Source organism: Athene cunicularia, assembly GCF_003259725.1.
Source record: "Athene cunicularia isolate RWA chromosome 21 unlocalized genomic scaffold, athCun1 chr21_part1, whole genome shotgun sequence".
In the NCBI taxonomy this organism is placed as follows: domain Eukaryota; kingdom Metazoa; phylum Chordata; class Aves; order Strigiformes; family Strigidae; genus Athene; species Athene cunicularia.
The window spans coordinates 1,109,950-1,127,809 of NW_020799127.1; the positions used below are offsets into that span (position 1 = coordinate 1,109,950).

The 17,860-nt window shown below is 41.7% G+C and overlaps 1 protein-coding gene across 8 annotated transcripts in view; it reads left to right on the plus strand.

Annotated features, from left to right (window-relative positions):
• EIF4G3 (eukaryotic translation initiation factor 4 gamma 3) overlaps window positions 1-17,860 on the plus strand; it is a 120,691-nt gene that overhangs the window by 13,902 nt on the left and 88,929 nt on the right. For all 8 annotated transcript variants that reach the window (XM_026862649.1, XM_026862644.1, XM_026862645.1 and 5 more), the window contains 2 exons: window positions 614-689; window positions 7,935-8,063. The gene's annotated coding sequence lies outside the window, so the exon portion shown is untranslated. Of the gene's footprint in view, window positions 1-613; window positions 690-7,934; window positions 8,064-17,860 lie in introns of those variants that run through there.

The following is a 17,860-nucleotide window of genomic DNA, read 5'->3' on the forward strand; positions in this document are numbered from 1 at the left end:
TTCCCACCATACCTTTTCAATTTAAGAAAATGATTGCAGTTTGATTTAAATAACCCTGCAGCAGATCATCAAAACTTAAAATCTATCTGACAGCCCCTTTTAGAAGTGATTTTGGTGGGTGGATGAGGAAAGGAGTTACTGGTTGAAGAGAGGCAAACAAGGAAACAATTATAACATGATTCCTGCGTGGTTAGCAAAACAGGCACTGCCTTTGTCAGAAAATGCCCTGCTGATCAGCAGGGTTTGTCTCGCTGAATGCAAAGGGCTTGTGGCTTTTGGGTTTTTTCCCTTACTCTTTAAAAAAAAAAAAAAAAAAAAAAAGTGTGGGATTCTCCTGACAGGATGAAAGTTTTGTAGGTTGTTCTGCAATTTGTTTGCTTTCGGTTTCTCTTGCTATATTTGTTGGTGGCATCTGCCTTTTGAAGCCACACTTTTGGCAAACCTTGAAGGATCGTCACTGCCTGGCTTTGTGCGAGTGCCTCAGAGATGTTTGTGTGTCTGCCTGAGCGTGGAAGGTGACCGGCTGCCTTGATGGATGACGCGTTGGCTGTGTCTGTCACCCAAACCACGACCCTTCCTTCGACGTTGCTTTCCTTAACTTGCTGTATTGCAGAATCCCCCGAGGTCCCGTTCAGCAGCCCCTCGAGGATCGGATCTTCACTCCGACCGTCTCCGCTGTGTACAGCACTGTGAGTATCTGGCTGGTGCGGTCGCGTTGCTTTTCACAGGAGCCTGCTTTCCAAGCATAAGGAAATAGTATCATTTTTTTAAAACCAATAAATTACAAAAGCATACAGTTTAAAAAAGCGCAACTTTTTTTCCCCTCCTAAAATAAGCGGTGCTGGATGAGCACCATATTTTGCATGTGAGTAGGAAAACAAGAAATCTTAGGGAATTTGGGGTCCATTCCTTTTTTTGTTAAGTGTCTATAGTTTTCTTTTAGCAGAGAGTGGGTTTTCTTAACAAAAGAGTTTCACCTAAGTAAAAATGTTACTGGCCATGTTTTCAGTCTGTGACTCCATCTCTTTCCTGCCTCCTGCATCTTGAAGACTGGTTTGTTGGAGCGTATTAGTGGCTGCACTTTTCTAATAGCTCCTTATTGGAAAAACAATCAAGGAAGATTTGTTTTACACGTGAAACATTCCCTTACTCAGAGGAAGACGTGTTTTGATTGTAGATGGAATATTTGGGATAGGTGCTTTTGGCTGACTGTCCTACACGTTTGTTTATAAAGCTTGATTATCCAGGAAGTTTAGGTGAGAGGTATAGTGACTTCTGTTTGTGAACATATGATACCATTCTCCTTTATTATTTTTTTCAGAGGGTAATAGCTGGAAGTTCAGTGTTATTTATAAGCTCTGCTAAATCAGCACAGCCCTGGGAAAGTAATATTTCACTTTTCTGGTGGGATAGTGCAAATATTTTTAATGCCAAAAAATGCTTTTAAGCTGCTCTTTTAATTATTTGCAAAACAGGAAGAAAAGCTATAGATGGGAGAAATTCACTATATTTTATGGAGTAACAGAAGCTGCTTATAGAAAAACATAAGCTGCTGTACAAGGTTTTCTCCTTCCCCGTGTTTGCATGAATAACTGGTGAAGGGGTTATCAGCTCCATCCTCTCCATGTGCGGATCCAGGTCTGGAACATCTTTGGCTCCTTCCTTTTTTGGGCTGTAGAGAAGAGTTTTGTGATCACCTCTTCATCCAGAGAGACTGATGTCAAGGTGCAAAGCCAAGCTTTGTGCAGAAGTAAGTGCAAAGATGCTGTCCAGGGCCTGTCAGTCCAAGAAAGGCAGAGACTTGGATAGTAGTTGTAGTAGCAGAAAGACTCAGGCTTGACCATCCAGTGGATTTCCATCCAGGTGAGATGGAAGGGTTGGGGTACAACTCTGACGGGGGTTTAAGATTTCAAAGTTTGTGGCTTTGACAGAAGTGGATCAACAGACTCATGCTGTGGACTGATTTTTGATTTATTTATTTTTTGCTAGCTGTGTCCTCATATACACACATACGTATGTATATACCTATGTATGTATGCAAAAAAGCAAAACCAAAGGAACATAAGTGTACAATCAGTTGTAATAAATAATTCAGTTTATATTATCCTTTATATACCCCATACAACACTTAAAAACCACTTTAAAAATAACTGAATTCCTTTTGGGGCAAAAAGAAGGTTATTTTTTCAATTCTTTCCTCCAAAGACATAATTCAGATGCCTGTGGGAAACTATGACTGTAAAAATTTAAATTAATGTAAAATATAAAAGTAACTGTGAAGAATGACCTAAAATAGCTTTTTCAGTGTGGAAAAATATAACTCTTTGATATGTTACAGGAATAGAAGCCAGGGCTGGGAGTATCTTGGTTTTAGGAAAACACAAGTTTGAAAGAAAATTTCATGTTTTAGGGAAAGGAAAGAAATTTCTCAGCTAAGTTCCTTTTGAGCTTCTATTTGAAGCTCTTGGCAGATTGCAAAGTTAGAGTAAGTCCTAGAAAAAATGAATTAGGATGGAAGAGGCACATGATCAAGGTCCTTGACAGATTCATTCATCATAAGGTCTCTGGTTTATTACACAAGTAGCAGCATCATGTATTTAAGGTCTGGGTTTGCAACAAATAGGGCATTTTTTTTTTAGTTTATGATTTTTATATATAGTTTGTCTGGATTTTGAAGAAGTCATGTAGTACAGCAGTGTGGAAGAGAGCAGCATCTTCAGCACTCAGGGACTGCTTTTTCACTTCCACATTTTATTTGCTCAGTCATCGTATGTGGGTTTCCACACGGATTACACATTGCAGTTTTCAAATACGTGTATTTTGGCAGAGGACAGCTGGTTTAGGAAGAGGTCTGTGGTCTGATACCATCGCCCAGTGACTCTGAGCTGCTTTGGTGTTTTCCCTGGAGGTTATAGTATGTCGTGTGTGGGGTGGGAGGACAAATCATTTCAAGTATGGGCAACCCACAGATGAAACCACTGTTTTTAGTTAAAGATGAATAATTTGGTTATCTGTTCCATAGCTTCCCACATGTATTATCAGGACTCAGTTGCACATTCCTGGACTCTTTTTTCTTTTTCCAGAACTATGTGTGGCTTGCCAGAAATGGGAATGGAAAATCATGTGGCTTTCACTATGAGCCCCAATAATCTCCCTTGAAATAAAAACAGAGGAACAGATTTTCCTGTAGGGCAGAGATAGGAGGTGAGGAAGAGGCGAAGTGCGATTTTTCAGATGAAATGAGAACTTGGAGATGCTCAATATTCCCAACAAAACTTTGGTAGAACCTCTTTCTCAATGATATCATGCTGATATTAAAAGCAAAACCACGTAACTTTGTCATATATCACCTCCCTTTATTTTACATAGTATACTGTAGAAAATGGTGATATTGGGGGCGTTGCTTTTTTATTCTTTTAATAAGTAAATCCAGCAGGAGAATTATTTTAAAGCAAATCACAGTTAGAAAGAACTGTTTCAGTGAAGTAATCTTGTCATCATTTCCCTTTATCAATAAAGGAGAATGCCATACCATAAGAGCTACTTTTGGACATAAAGATTTGGGTTTCATCCTGTAAGCAGCTCCTTGCTGCTTCTTGGTGTTTCCAAATTGTTTGTACTGCAAAAAATTAATTCAGATTACTTTTACATCTGCTATAAGATCCCAGACCTGTGTAATCTGGAAAGGGGAATGGAGGAAGAATGAAATTTTGTTTCTGTTGTAAAGTATTTCAAAGAAGTATATTCAAAGAAGCTTTCTGGCTTGGAGTTTGAGGGAAAGACATTGACTTCTAACAGAAAGGGACCAGAGGTGACCTTAAATATTACAGGCCACCATGTGTGCCTACACCTGGAGTAATGGGGGCTGATTTCTGTTGAAAACAAAATGAATATGGACAAATGATGAGGAGCAGATGTGCTCTTCAAATTCAGCATGAGGCATGAGTTGGGAATGAGATAAGAAGAATAACTGTGTTAACATACATCTAGTTCTCACACAAATAACCTTTTTTTGGCAGATTACGGTGGAGGTTCATAACTGCCTCAGTAACACGCTGTGATCTCAAGCGCTGAAGCTTGGACCTGAAATACTTTGGGATAAATTTTTATAGGCTAAGGAACAACACTGACTCTTGGATGAACTGATTAGAAAATGAGTGTTAATTTGATAAACCTATTTGGAGAGAAGTGCATGAAAATTGGTTGGGTGTAGCCTTGAGCAGAGTTTCTGTAGCGTGGGGGGATCCAACGCTGGTTTAAATTTTCTGTGTTAATTGCAGAATTAATCACTGTGTCTCTTTGGAGCAGATACCACCTCATGTCAAGTAGCCTGACTCAGTGCCAGCTGATGGTAAAGAAGGTAATGGGGAAGTGAGGTGTTGAAGAACCCTACTTGCCCCAAAGTTTCAGTGATTGAGGCTTGACTCCATCATTCACTTCTTTTGTGTTCATTTGGTGCCTTTTCTGCAATGGGGTGCCTGGTGGTAGCTTCCTGATAATTTCACACCCAGCAGAGGTACTGTGATTCGCCTTTGTGTCCTTTAAAGGGATCTTCCTACAATGAAGAGAATCCCGTAGAAAAGAGATTAGGAAGGATTAACTGCTCCATCCACCCTCTGCTTAGAGGGAGGATCTGGGTCAGGAGGCCGACTCGTTTCCCTGCCCGGCTGGGGTGGAGGCTGCGAAGTGTGCAAGAGGGATGCTCAGTTCCTGGGATGCTGGCAGTGCTCTTTGAAGCTGTCTGCACCAGCCCAAGTGAATAAATTGAATGCTGGAAGGAAAGAGGTTCTAAGTCTGAACCCTTTTTCTGGGGGGCGTTGTTTAGCGGAAGAGCAGGTCTTAATAATAAATTATTAATGATAAACTATCTCTGTATCATGGCCAGGCATTCCTTGTAATTGAGGGATGTCTGTGGCATGCCCCATTCGTTCTGATCTAACCTGGATGTTTCATGGATATAACAATATATTGGAAATTAGGCACTTGGAAGCAGGGGAAGAATAATCCAAAACTTGTGAAAGATGCTAAACCAAAAAGATTTAAGCTCAAAACAAAAAGAGAGAATTCCAGCCCAAGTTTTTATTTCATCTTTCATTCATTATTTCCTTTAAAACACAGGCCTAAGGCTTCTGGAAAACTAAAGTTAGCCTCTTGCTACTCAGTTAAGGAAAAAAGAAAGTGGTACCCTAGGAAATTAATACGTAATTTTGTGTATCCATTTTTAGGGGAATAATTTAATCTCTAGATTTAAGAAGGATATTTGCTTCCATAGTAATCACAGACCAAGTTTGTTCTACAGAATCCCATTTAATAAGAAGAAAACCAAACCTCAGGCACTGTGAGGGCAAACATCCCATAACACAAATGATGAGCTAGTAGTCTTTATCTGACTGACTGTTTTTAAAGTTAGTGAATAAATTCAGCAAATTTGTCTTCCTCTGTCACCTGTTAACATTCAGATCTGTACCACACATTTATTTCAGTTTATTTCCGAGTAATTTGTTGTAGGACCCGAGGTGAATGTGTAGAAATACCTGAGTTGCTGTGACTGGTGTGAAAGACACTCCATGCTTTTGCTGGTTCTGGAAGGGCAGCTCGTCTCTTTTGAGTCCACTAGGCTGGACTCAGCTAGGAAGTCCTATCAGATCAGTGATTAGACTCCCACCAGATACTTTCTCAGCGTGTTATTGCCAAAGTGTCAAGATGGTATGATTTTGTGGTCGTTCTGTTGCCTTAATTAGGCTTTCAAGCAAATGTGTCTATAACATATCTGCGACTCGTGTACTGCATTGCACAAGGGAATCTTATAGACTGTCATTCTCAGAGCTGTGTAGCTTTCCCTTCGGTTTGGCTTCCAGATTTCATACCCAGTTCAGAACAGCGTTCCTTGCAGTCTTTAATTAACCTCCAACCTAGCTTATTTGTGTGTTTTAATTTCTGAAGAGGACAGTTGAACACTCACACTAACCTGGGATATTATTAGTGTCCCTGTCTCCCTTGTCAATTGTCTGTATTGACTTGGGTGCTGCTGGAGATCAGAGGGTTTTGGATGGCTCTGGCCTTGGTTGGAATAGTGTGTGCACTTGTAAGTGTAGGGAGATAAAAGCTGGCATTGTTTGAAGTACCACAGCTATTGCAAAATAACCTCTTTTTCTCCACAAGAAGCGATGTTCAAGGAGACGTCTTGGTGATGAGTACACACTCAACTGACCAATGGGGCTGTTTATGTGAATGATTTCCTTGTCTTTTATGTTGCCTTTGCTTCTTTCTCCCCTCTCTAACTGCGTTTTTTTGATATCCATCATGATATGTAGTCACTTCTGAGCACAGTCTGCTGCACAATTGACATGACAAGTCTTTTCAAGGTTGTCTTAGGAGTTGTGTAAGAGACACTGATTTTCTTGGGGAGGGGATGTGGAAAGTTTGATGATGCTCTCTGTAATGCTGGTTTCCGTTGAGCTGGCAGAGGCTGCGTGCACACACCTGCTGATCTAGATCAGCCAAAAAAAAGAGATGATTTCTCCCTGGGGAAGGATCCTGATGGGGACAGAGGATGAGGTTCTGTGATTTGACCCACACTTTTCTCTGATGAACACAAGGGTGCCATAAATCTTGCCACAGTGAATGATTCTGGATCATTTCCAAGCCTCGAGAAGTTGCACGTTATGATTCTCGTTGCTGGTGCAGCTGTTTGACTGGCTCAGGTAGTGTAACGGCAGGCATTGATACTTGGAATGCGATAAAATAACTTGGAAAAAGCATTTAGTCATGAACTCTGTGACTTTTGCTGTTGTACTTTGCTCTCTTGGAACTTGGTGCTAATACTCCATTAAAGATCAAGAGCCAGGATTTTTCTTCTGCCTTCTTTAGCAATGCTGGGGAAATATATACTCACACATCTACCTCCACAGTGTCCCCTTCTGAGCATTGCCTGGGTTGTGCTTTTAGCCTATAGCTAAGTGGCGCTTTTCAGCAAGCAAAACCATAGAATCCTGGAACCATAGACTGGTTTGGGTTGGAAGGGATCTTAAAGCTCATCCAGTTCCAACACGGCAGGGCCACCTTCCACTACATGGGGTTGCTCAAAGCTTCATCCAGCCTGGTCTTGAATCCTTTCAGGGAGGGGGTCTGAGAGAAGGTCAGTGAGAAGTGAGTGCTGGAATTCTAGACTATGAACTTTAACCAAATCTGCAAATATTTAGTTGTGTTGAATTGCTTGGGGGTTTCACCCCATGGTTCTGTGATTTTTTTTTTCCTTTGATTCTCTCTCTTTTTTTTTTTTTACTCTGGTGACGATATAAAGTATATGTAAAACACCTCCATCATGGAGATAATACAGTGGAGCAGTATATGTGCTGTGAATCTATTTAACAACAATTTGCTTAATGTGTTTTGATTAGTATTTTTTTCATAGAAGCTGAGAAAGGAGATAAGTATATGCAAGAATTGCTTTGGTATTTCATTCTTTGCTCGTGGCAGGCCCTTCAGATAACAGGGTCTCTGTGCAGTCCTTTTATTCCTTTTTGGAGGGGAGTATGCAAATTTTCCCCTTTGTTTTTTGGGTCACTGGTAATGTGTATCCCTTTGCAAAATCACAGTATTGTTTGATATGGCTTATAATGGAAAGGTCAGAAGATCCCAGGCCTGAAGTCAAAGGGATATTGCAAAGCAAGACCCCAGCAATAAAGCTTATCCAGTTCCTATACATTTCTGCCAGTGACTCCAGCTGTTGCTCTTATTTTTTGATCCTTCCCTTTTTCCTGAATCATATAAGTAGTTAACTAACTTGTACAGCATTTCACTTAGCTAAATATGTATTATTTTATATATCTATATAACGATGCTGCTGTCTGCTTGCTTAAAAATTTGATTACAGTATCTATACAGATTGGATTACTAATACTATGTTTTACTAACAGTTTATCTCCACACAGGTAACACAAGTAGCAAGACAACCGGGTCCTCCTGCCCCATCCCCTTACACTGCACATGAAATAAATAAGGGACACCCAAATCTTGCTGCAACGCCACCGGGACATGCATCGTCCCCTGGGCTTTCACAGGTAAGACCTGGCATTGGAGCAGAGTGTTCCCAGCCTCCCTCTTTTCCTCTTGTCCGATTCTGAGCTTTGCTGCTCAAAAATTGATGTAGCCGTCTTGTCTGTGACCAAAGGAGAAATCTTGGATTAGTGAATAATGTCTTTATGCGGCTCGAACCTTGCAGTGACTTATAGGTAAGGTAGCACTCGAGTTTATTAGGCATCAGTTTATTGTTGATTCTGTAACACAAACTAAAAGCAACTTGAAAAATTATAGGAAATACTCATTGATGAGGAATGTGCTTCATTGTTGGGTTAGGCTGCTTTGGGGCACGGCCTGACTTCCATTTTAAAAGTGCCCAGTGTCCTCTGTTGGGGATTTTTCATTCCAAATGTTTTGTATAGGACACTGCAATTTTGTAATTCTCCTAAGAAGTGGGACAGTAAAATGAGTTACAAAAATGAATGCTAATAAAAGAAATGAGACAAAGGACTGATTACAAAAAAAGTACAGAGGAAGAGATAAATGGGAGTTATAATACGAATGGAGAAATAGCGTTTAGTAAGATATGTGGAATAAATTGGTCTTTTTGTAGTCTTTATTAGATTAATATTCTACAGGGCTGACGTGAGAGTGGAGAGGCTTATCTTAAAAAAAGAAGGGGCAAAAGGGACAGGTAATGGGGTACAGAAGGAGGAGAGATAAAAGATACAGGATTGGGGAAAGTGGGATATGTAAAAGCATTGAGGTTTGAGATAGAGGAAAGCCATAAGTTTCGTTTGTTCTTGTTTAATTTATGCTTGTTCAAATAAGTGGAATAAAGTAGGAAGACGTGAGTAGGTTGGCTATTAAGAAGTGGGGTTTTGTTCTGAACAAGATGTTAAGTGGGGAGGCAGGATGACAAGCTGAGGATGGGCTTGGGAACGTCTGCGTGCCACAGCGTGGTGGTGGTGAGAGCCTCGAGCATACTGCAGTGCTGGGAAAAGGCAAGCTTTCTAGTCCTGCTGCCAGCCTGGTTAATTTGGATGAAATATTAAACTGCAACTGACCTTTTAGGCTAGGAGATGTGTGAAAACAAATAAGGTCATGTAAGGAACACTTCACCTTAATATTTTGTGTTCTAGATAAAGCTTGGTGGGAAAACTGGAAACTTGTGGTCATGCTTGAAAATGTGCAAATGCTCCTGCTTTACGGAGTGGGAAATTAGAGGCTGAAGTATCATATTTAGATTCATAAGTAGCTTGCAAGCATTAGTCAGCAGCATCAGGGCTGTTTCTTGCACTCTTGCTGCATGGCTGTTGGAAATAAAGTCTCTGATTTGAAGTCTGAGCCTCACATAAGAGGGAGAATGTAGCAGGGTTGCAGAGCAAACCCTAAAGTGTTGTCTGGCTTGTGTCATGGATCAAGAAATTAATTCCTGGTAAACCTAGTCACCAGAGGGAAGCTAATCATGTGACGGATAAGAGGGGAAGAAAGAGAACATTCTAGGCAGCCTCCTCAGAAAAAATATTCTAATCAAGGTTGTGGGTTTTTTTTTTTCCTCCTTAATATTTTCCTGTTGAGTCAGTGCATACGTAGAGCGCGGTCTCTGCCAAATCACCGCTCCAGCCGGCCGGGAAAGCGCTCGTTTCCTGTTCTGCTGGCTCTTATCGTCTTGGAAATGAGTGTCAGATTGTGTCACTCTGATGTCGCTAGTAGGAGCGGTTTGACCTTGTGTCCTCCATGTCAGCTGGGGATCCTCGAGGCCTCTAGGAAGATATTTATCCTCTGACTGTATGGGGCTGGCCCTTGCGTGCTTGGTGAGAGGAAGAAAAAGCGAGATCCGATGTTATAAGCCAGGCAAAGCTTTGGTCATTGTGCACGTTTGGGACTAGAGAGGAGTGAGGTCTGGGGAGCTTTCTCTAAGTGATTCCTACAGTGCTGGGATTCGGTAGCAAAGTAGCAAAAATAGTGGTTTCTGTTCATTCACAGCATCTGCTTGCTGCTTGGGTATCTTCACTGTTGTGTTGTCCCATCAGTTGACCCTCTCATGCAGCCGGAGGTGATGATGATGAATTAAAATGGAAGTGCCTACACTTGGGACACTTCTACCAGTAAGGGGTTCAAGACTCTTGACATAAGCTGTTACAGGATAACCTGGCCCCAGAGAAAGTTTTCTGTACCCCTGAACTATTAGAGGTTTGGGTAAACTTAAGTGGGTTTTTTTAAACACTAAAATTCTGAATGTTCTTATGTATATCTCACTTCGGCCCCTGTCAGGTGTTGAGTTTCAGTATTATGTTATGGTAAGAAATTCCCCAGCTGAGCAGAGTGTTGGATGAAAGTATTACCTTTTCATTGCATCTGTCATTTGTCTCCTGTGGGTTTCACTGAATGCCCTCTTGTGCTTGCCTTAAGAAACAAGGCGAGTAGAAGTTTCCGATTTCCAGACCATGTGTAGTTTTGTGAACTTCTATCATGATTTCATTTATTTGCTTTCTTTTAGGTAAACAATCAAAACCCTTTAAATCTCTCATCACTTCAAGGTTTTTCCATGCTGTAATTGTTCGTTTTGTCTGATTCTTGGACCCCTCAAATCCTGCTATTTCCTTCTTGAGATAAAGGGGCCTGAGTTGACGGGGTATTCTGATGAATGGTTTATTACTGGTTCTTTAACAGCAATATAACACTTCACATACTACTCTGTCTCTTAACAACCCACGTTACGTTGATGATTAAACATTGAACAAAGGTTGTCCTTGCGTTTGGCCAGTTGGGCCTAATAGTGGTGTGTGTGTGCATGCTGAGGGGTGGGGGGTGTTCTGGATTTGACAGAGTAATTATAAAGGTAAGGAAGAGACCACTTCTTTTGAATTAGAATATGCTTGAGGGGTCATTGATTTCTCCACCAGAACCATGACTTAATGAATACTCATAAAACTGAGTCTTTCCAAGGTAGAGACTGTTGTTTAGGCAGTAGTGAATGAAAATATTTAGGTATGATGCTTTTGGACTTTGGCTATCATGTAGGTCTGAAAATAATTTTGCCAGTGATGGAGTATGTGTTGCTTGCTTGTTACTCTGAGTGCTGTCAGTCCAGGACTCAGAGAGCTCAGTCCCTTGCTTTTCTCTAGCAGGCATCTCAGCATCCCTCCTCTTAGGGCTCAGAGTTGCTTACCAGTTTCTTCAAGCCGGGACCTTGCAGGAGTCATGCTGCAAAGGAGAACAGAGGGTTAATAAATGCTGCGATTCCACAGGTGGTTCCATCACTGTCCCGGCTGCTCTAAAGCTGCCTGTTCCCTTACGTCTGGGCGATGGGACCTTAGGTAGTATCTTAGAATGTTAATAAGTGATAAAAGGAAGTACTGTCCCTTACGAAAATCTTTGGGCACTGGACCACTTTATAGGTCTGCAAACTTCTGCATGACAAGATGGCAGCATCGTGCTGGTGGTTTCTAAGAGAGACTTTGGGAACCACAGATCAGGAGGTGTATGGGATATTTAGTGTCTCCTGTGAGAGGAACAGTCAGGTGCAAATGTATGCTGTACCTTTGTAGCTGGCTTTCCTTTAACTTTATTTAAATAAACAGAAACAGATGGTTGTGCTGTGCTGTGGTTTGGTGTCTCTTTCACTTATTCTTCTACCTTTTCCATTTAACATAGCCAAAACAAGAGAAGGTCTTGCTGTTTGACTTGCTCCAAAGTCTTTCCTTAATGACCAGCCTCTGGCACTTTGCTGCCCTTCAGAACTAGTTTCTGCAGCAAAATGAGAAGAGCTTGGCAGCGATGTGAAACAGTCCCACACCCCCGTCTCTGCAGCAAGAGACAGCGTTTCTGCTTCCCAAATTCCAGGGCCTTGAAATCATACTGCTGCTCTCAGGAATGTGTTGAACTCTGCCGGCGTTGAGGAATGCACAGCACATGTTGCCACAGTGATGTTATGGCCAGATGTGGCCCCATGTACATAAAATTTCATATTTCTGTTGTTCTTCGTGCGAAAGGGCCCCTTGTACAGACTGAGAGAGGAGGGACACATCTCTGCCTCCTCTCTTGGCTTGCAGACTTCAGAAGTGGCTGGTTTGAGACAATTTGCTTTCTGAGCATACAGAAGAAAGGAGAAGTCACTGAAAAAGAAGTAGAGAAGTTTTACTTTGGGCATGGCTGTCAGAGCAAGTTATCCTGAGGTCAAGTAGGTCATTTACAGTGGATTTACAGTGTGCTGGGCACTGCAGGGTAACTGCTTGCCTGAGCTCTCTCATCCCATGATGGATGTGAGATAGTCCTGTCCAAGTAGTGTAGGCAAGGAGCATTCACACAGGCAGTTAACGCAAAGCAGCTGAAACGCTGTAAATCTCCCCCCTGCTCTGGCTTTACGTTACAGTAATTTATGGTGTAGCTATAAAGATGGGAATAACGAGAAAATGGAGCTTTTCCAAAGCAACCAGGCTCGGGCTTGGAAGGAGGCAGCAGAAAAGTGCTTCTCTCTGTCCAGTGAGTGCTCAAAAGGGAAGGAGAAGGCTCCTCCAGTTGTACCACAAGTTTAGGGCATCAGGAGAAGACAATTTCAAAACACTCCTAGGTGATGAGGAGGGATGAAGGAGCCCAGAAAACAAGTGCAGTGGGTTCTGGCGTGTGAGAACACAAGAGGGGAATGGTTTGGAAAAGGCTCTTGGCTTTCTCCGCCTCAGCTTTAAAACTGCTGCCTCTGATGTGCGTGCCGAGGGATTCTTTTAGTCTGGGACCACAGTTTGTGAGCACCGACCAACAATGTTTGGAACAAATGGCCAGGGATTTCCTCTGTTATCAGGGAAAGCTTTAGCTCTCGTTAAGAACACGCTGTACACTGAGCAGATCGGCGCTTTGCGCCCACAGCTACCTCTTAGGCTAAAATGATGGAGTATCCAGTTAGCAGAGGACCCTGTGGCATCTATTGAGACCTTACTCTGAAGCTGTTGTAGTTATTGACAGCTGTGTTTAATAATCCCTTATCTGTTTCTGACAATGCTGAGATACACCCGCAGAAAACAAAAGTGCAAGAGAGCTGAATTCTCAGGATCATGGTGTACAGAGACCTTGACTTTTAGGTGGCTGATTTAAATCCAAAACAGATTGTACTAGCTGAAACTTGTTACCATCTGGTTCTTTGCCTTAAGTGAAAAGAGTTTTGTGGTCTCATTCTGGTCCTCAAAAATGTCACCATCACTAAATTAGCGTTTGTAATAGCAGTGAGACATTCTTTAGTACCTTAAGGTCTGGGAATCTGTGCCAGGAAGCATGTCTGTGTGCCATCTGTGGCATGTTTATAGGCAATCCCCAAGCCCCTCTTTTATTATCTTGGATCCTTTCTACAGGAGCTGGAATCCTGTTATAACCATGATGTTTATTCAATACTTCCAACATTCATAGCCCAATTTAGATTTTTAGATGCTTTTAATAAAGTGATGTTTATTAATGGATTGGAATGGAAGGAGGAATGTAATTTAATCTTAACCTCTCCCATTCGTGCCCTGTGATAAGTCAGGTGCCCTGGAACATGGTGCGTGTTATGGGAGCTCTTCACTCCTTGTGTTGGAGGCAGCTGCCTTCTGGGTTTTGTTGCCTCTGAACTACATGTTACACTCATCTTCCTCCAAGTGCAGCTACTCTGTTACCTCAGTCCATGTATACTTGGCTGGGATGAAGCAATTACTATAGATAATAAACTTGGATGGCTCTTGGAGCGTGAGGGCTCCCTAATTCTATTATTTTACTTGTACCAACACCCTGTCATCACTTTCTGTGTTTGGAGAGCATCTTTTGTGGACACCTTGGTCCGGCTCAGTTGTCTAAGCTTTGCAGGCAGCTCTTCACCCAGAGAGGTTTTCCATACAGGAACCTCCTTGTTTGATGGAAGATGCCATTACAGCAGATTTCATTCTGAAGAAAAACACGCAGAGTCCTGTAACTTGTAGAGCAGGTACAGTTGTCAGTCAGAATGTTAATTAGCAATTGTCTTTGTGGTCACAATGACGTGGACACAGAATTAAAGATGAAACTCCCCTTGACTAAGTGAGGGGCTGGACCAGCCAAGGGAGAAGTTTGCCTGTGTGTGCTGCCTCTCCAAACGGTGGATTTCAGTTTCTTGGGTCTCTGTCCATACCAGATAATAAGAATAAAGAAAATTTAAACAACTAAACTTTTGATGGTACTTTGTCTGGAAGTCAGGTTTCTTATCCACATATGTATTAATGTTTTTTCCTGAGCGGTTGAGAATTTGACCTCTTGTTACTTCTCACTTTTTTTTCTTGTGCGTGGTTCTGTACAACCGGGTCAGGCTTCTTTGCAACACATATTTTTTAACACAGCTCACTAATTCTGAGCTTGCAGGAATATATGACTGCAGGTAGAGATTTGAAAATGTGAGTTATTTAATAGCTGATAAATCCAGGAGAAGTATAATCTTCTTTTGGCCTTTGTGTTAAAGACCTGCTGGAAGTGCAGCTGAACTCTGTTTTGTAATAGGATTAGTAGGTTTTTGATTGGGTTAATAATGCTGGGAATATTTGCTCATATAACATATTTCATTATTCTTGATTCATTGCTGTGCCTTTTACCTCCTTAGTTTAAATCTGGGCAAATCTGTGCTGGAGACATAAAGCATGTCTGTGTCTCAGCACCTGCTGTTAGTGCCTTTCAGGCTTTGGGGTGCTTTTGTGAAGTGATGCTCAACTTCATGGGTGTCTTCTAATTTGGGGAGAGCAGCTGGGGGCAAGAGTTGCAGGAAAGGAGATCTGGGGTAGTGGGAGAGGCATAATGTAGCTTTAAATGCTGATTAATGCTATTGACTTCAATAATTATTTAACCCTGGAAACAGTTAACTTTCAAAAGGCACGACGTAGGTGGGATGAATGAATTGCTTTTAATATCTGTGCACTTCGGAAGGACCAGAAACAGCCTTTTTTTTTTTTTCTAACAAGGAAAGGAAAGAAAGAAAAATCTGTTTTATCATGTACATGTGCACAGGAAAGATTGCAGCACAAATGCTGGGTCTAGTTAGGACTAGGTCTGCTTGCAGACCCACGCCCTTAGTGCCGCTACTACTTTTTACAGCGGATTACTGCTCTGAGAGGTGGGTTTAATACTTCTCTGTGTGGTCTTGTGTGCCCCGTGGGAGAAGATAGGTGTTTTTCCTACTGCTGCTTGAGCTTTTTCTTTCAGGAGTAACCTTAGCCTGGCTTGGAGTCTTCCCTGGCCTGTCCAACCCGCTATAAACCAAGTTATTTTGAATAAAAAAGCTCTCACAGTAGGTGTCTTGGCCACACAATGCATAATGTAGCGGAAGAGTTTTCTTCTGGCTTGTGATATTATTGTGAATCAAAAGCAGTTTTAAAATTGCCAGTAACTTTTTTTTTGTTTGAGGGGTGGGTGTTGAAATAGCATTTTTAAATCAAGCTCCTCTGTAGCTGCTTTAAAATCGTACAAATCCCTTTCTTTAGGAGTTTTCCATGCAGTTTTCTGTTCTCACAGTCATGTGGACTGTGCTTTATTTTGATGCTTTTCAGACCTTACCACTTGTTGAGCCACATTTTAGTTTATAGTATAAGACGACAAGATAATGTGAGGCAACTTGGCATTTTCTTATGTTTAATAATTTCTATTCTGGTATTCCTACTGTAATAATACCTTCTGTTCCATGCAATTTAATGGATGTTTTCCTGCATGCTCCAGAAAATACGTAGTTTTTAAACAAACACAATGTGTTGCAGAAGGCAATATGTCCTGATAAACACCAAAGTCAGCACAAAAGTCAGAGCTTTACACAGTCTGCATTTTGTAAATGTAGAGGGCATAAAATACCCCTGCAACTAGATAAAGCTGGGGAGAAGGAGCCATTAAAGTACTGGAGTCCACTGCTAGCTGTTGTGTCAGACCGGGGAGCTAAAGAGTAACCTCTGGAGCTACTTACAACTTCAGTAGGGAGGACCTACCCAGCAGGGGTGGAGGCTTGAAATTAATAAACAGTGTGGTTCTGCTGCGAGCTCTGAAGTCTTGATGTGCTGCCTTCCCCTCATGACAAAGAGCACAAAAAGGTTTGATGGTTACAGAGCAGTAATTCCACTTTTGGCTCCTCGGAGCCTGGAGAAGGTTGTGCCCTTGTTCTCCAGAGACCTCTCCTTATGGTGCTGTTAGCAACCAGTAATTGATGTAGTTGCTTTAAATTGTCTGAATTTGCAGAGTTACACGCAATGGTATTTCATGCAGTAAAGTTTGAACGTTTTATCTGATTGCTGCCATAGACACATAAAATGGTTACGGTTGGAAGGGACCTCTGAAGATCATCTAGTCCCAGTGCCTGCTCAGAGCAGGGTCAGCTAGTACAGGTTATGACGGACTGTGTCCACTTGGGGTTTGAATATCTGTGAGGATGGAAACATCCTGTCTACAAGCTTTTAGAGCTTTTTGTTGGGTCTTGGAGGAAAGTAGGAGGAAAGGCTCAAACTTGCCGTTGCTCTTTTTGCAGCAGCCTGGACTAGGGAATATCAGCTGGCTACAAGTTGTGTTCCTGAGCAGAAATGTTTATCCTCGAAGTTAATGTTCTGGTTAAATTGGGATGAGATTTTATGAGACAAGTGAAAGGCACTTTGTAAACTCCAGGGTGTCACTGCTGAGAATAACAGGCCTACTTCCAACAGTGGAGATGCTGGAATTTCTACCCCCAACACACACAGGTGCACACACAAACACTCTGTATTTTAAAGTACCTTTATTATGGAAAATACCGGTTAATTGGTCATTACCAGACCACCCCAGGCTGCAAGCCATGTGCTGCAGTCAAGGCAAGGACTGTCATTTCAGTCTCTGTAAGAAGCCAAGTAAATCCATACTAGTATTTACAGATATTATGAAATGATAATCTACTGTGGCATTATTCTTGCCCTTGTGCCTTCGTTAACAACAGTTTTGAACCAAGGCAGATTCTATGTTGATGGATTTAATAAACAAGTGTGTTTGTGAGGAGGACAGCCACTAGCAGGACATCTGTCCACCCCAATGTCTCAAAATTACACTTGTTTAAATACTTCACTCTGTATCTTCAGCTGACCATATCACTGCGGTCTGAAATTTGGCATGGGCTTACCAGCTTGAGTGTCTTATCTTTTTTTAAAAAGCAGAAAGATAATTCTTTCCTTGCAAAGCTATATGTTATATTTGCCTTCGCATCGTGTTAAGGGATGGTTGCGTTCAGCAGCATAGCTGCTGATAAAATAATTGCAGTTATTATGATAAAACGTGGGGTAAGCCTGAGCATCAGGGAGACAGTGTCAAAGAGGGACCCTTTCTGTCTTTTCACCCTCCTCATTCGTAACATCCCTACAGGAATAGTAACCACAGTGTCTTAAGCAGGAAGGAAAGGAGTGAGTATCTTGTGTCTGTATTGTCCTCTGCACAAACTGTCTTTGTCCAGGGAAGAGGAAACCCTGTTTCCTTCTCCGCCTTCCCTTGGTGTGGGAATCTGATTATTTATGTTAAAAGTATAAAAAATGCCTGTAGTTCTGCAGGTGTTACTTGGGACTCTGTTTCCCTGTTGGGCTTTCTGCCTTTGCCCACTTGAATGTGTGATACTAAATCACATGAAGCCATAAAAAAGCTGGTTAAAAATTTAGCAGGGCAGGTAGTGACACAGATGATATACCCCAAGACAAACTGCTGCAGAGGAATAAAGATAAGGATAGTTGAGCCACATTTGCGAGAGAAGTAATTCCTCTTGGATCAGGATATTTTTATCCTTTTAAAGGCTCAGTTTAATATTTACCAGTACGGGGAATTCTCCTGAAGGGTGGGCTTGTGGAAAAGGGGGGGG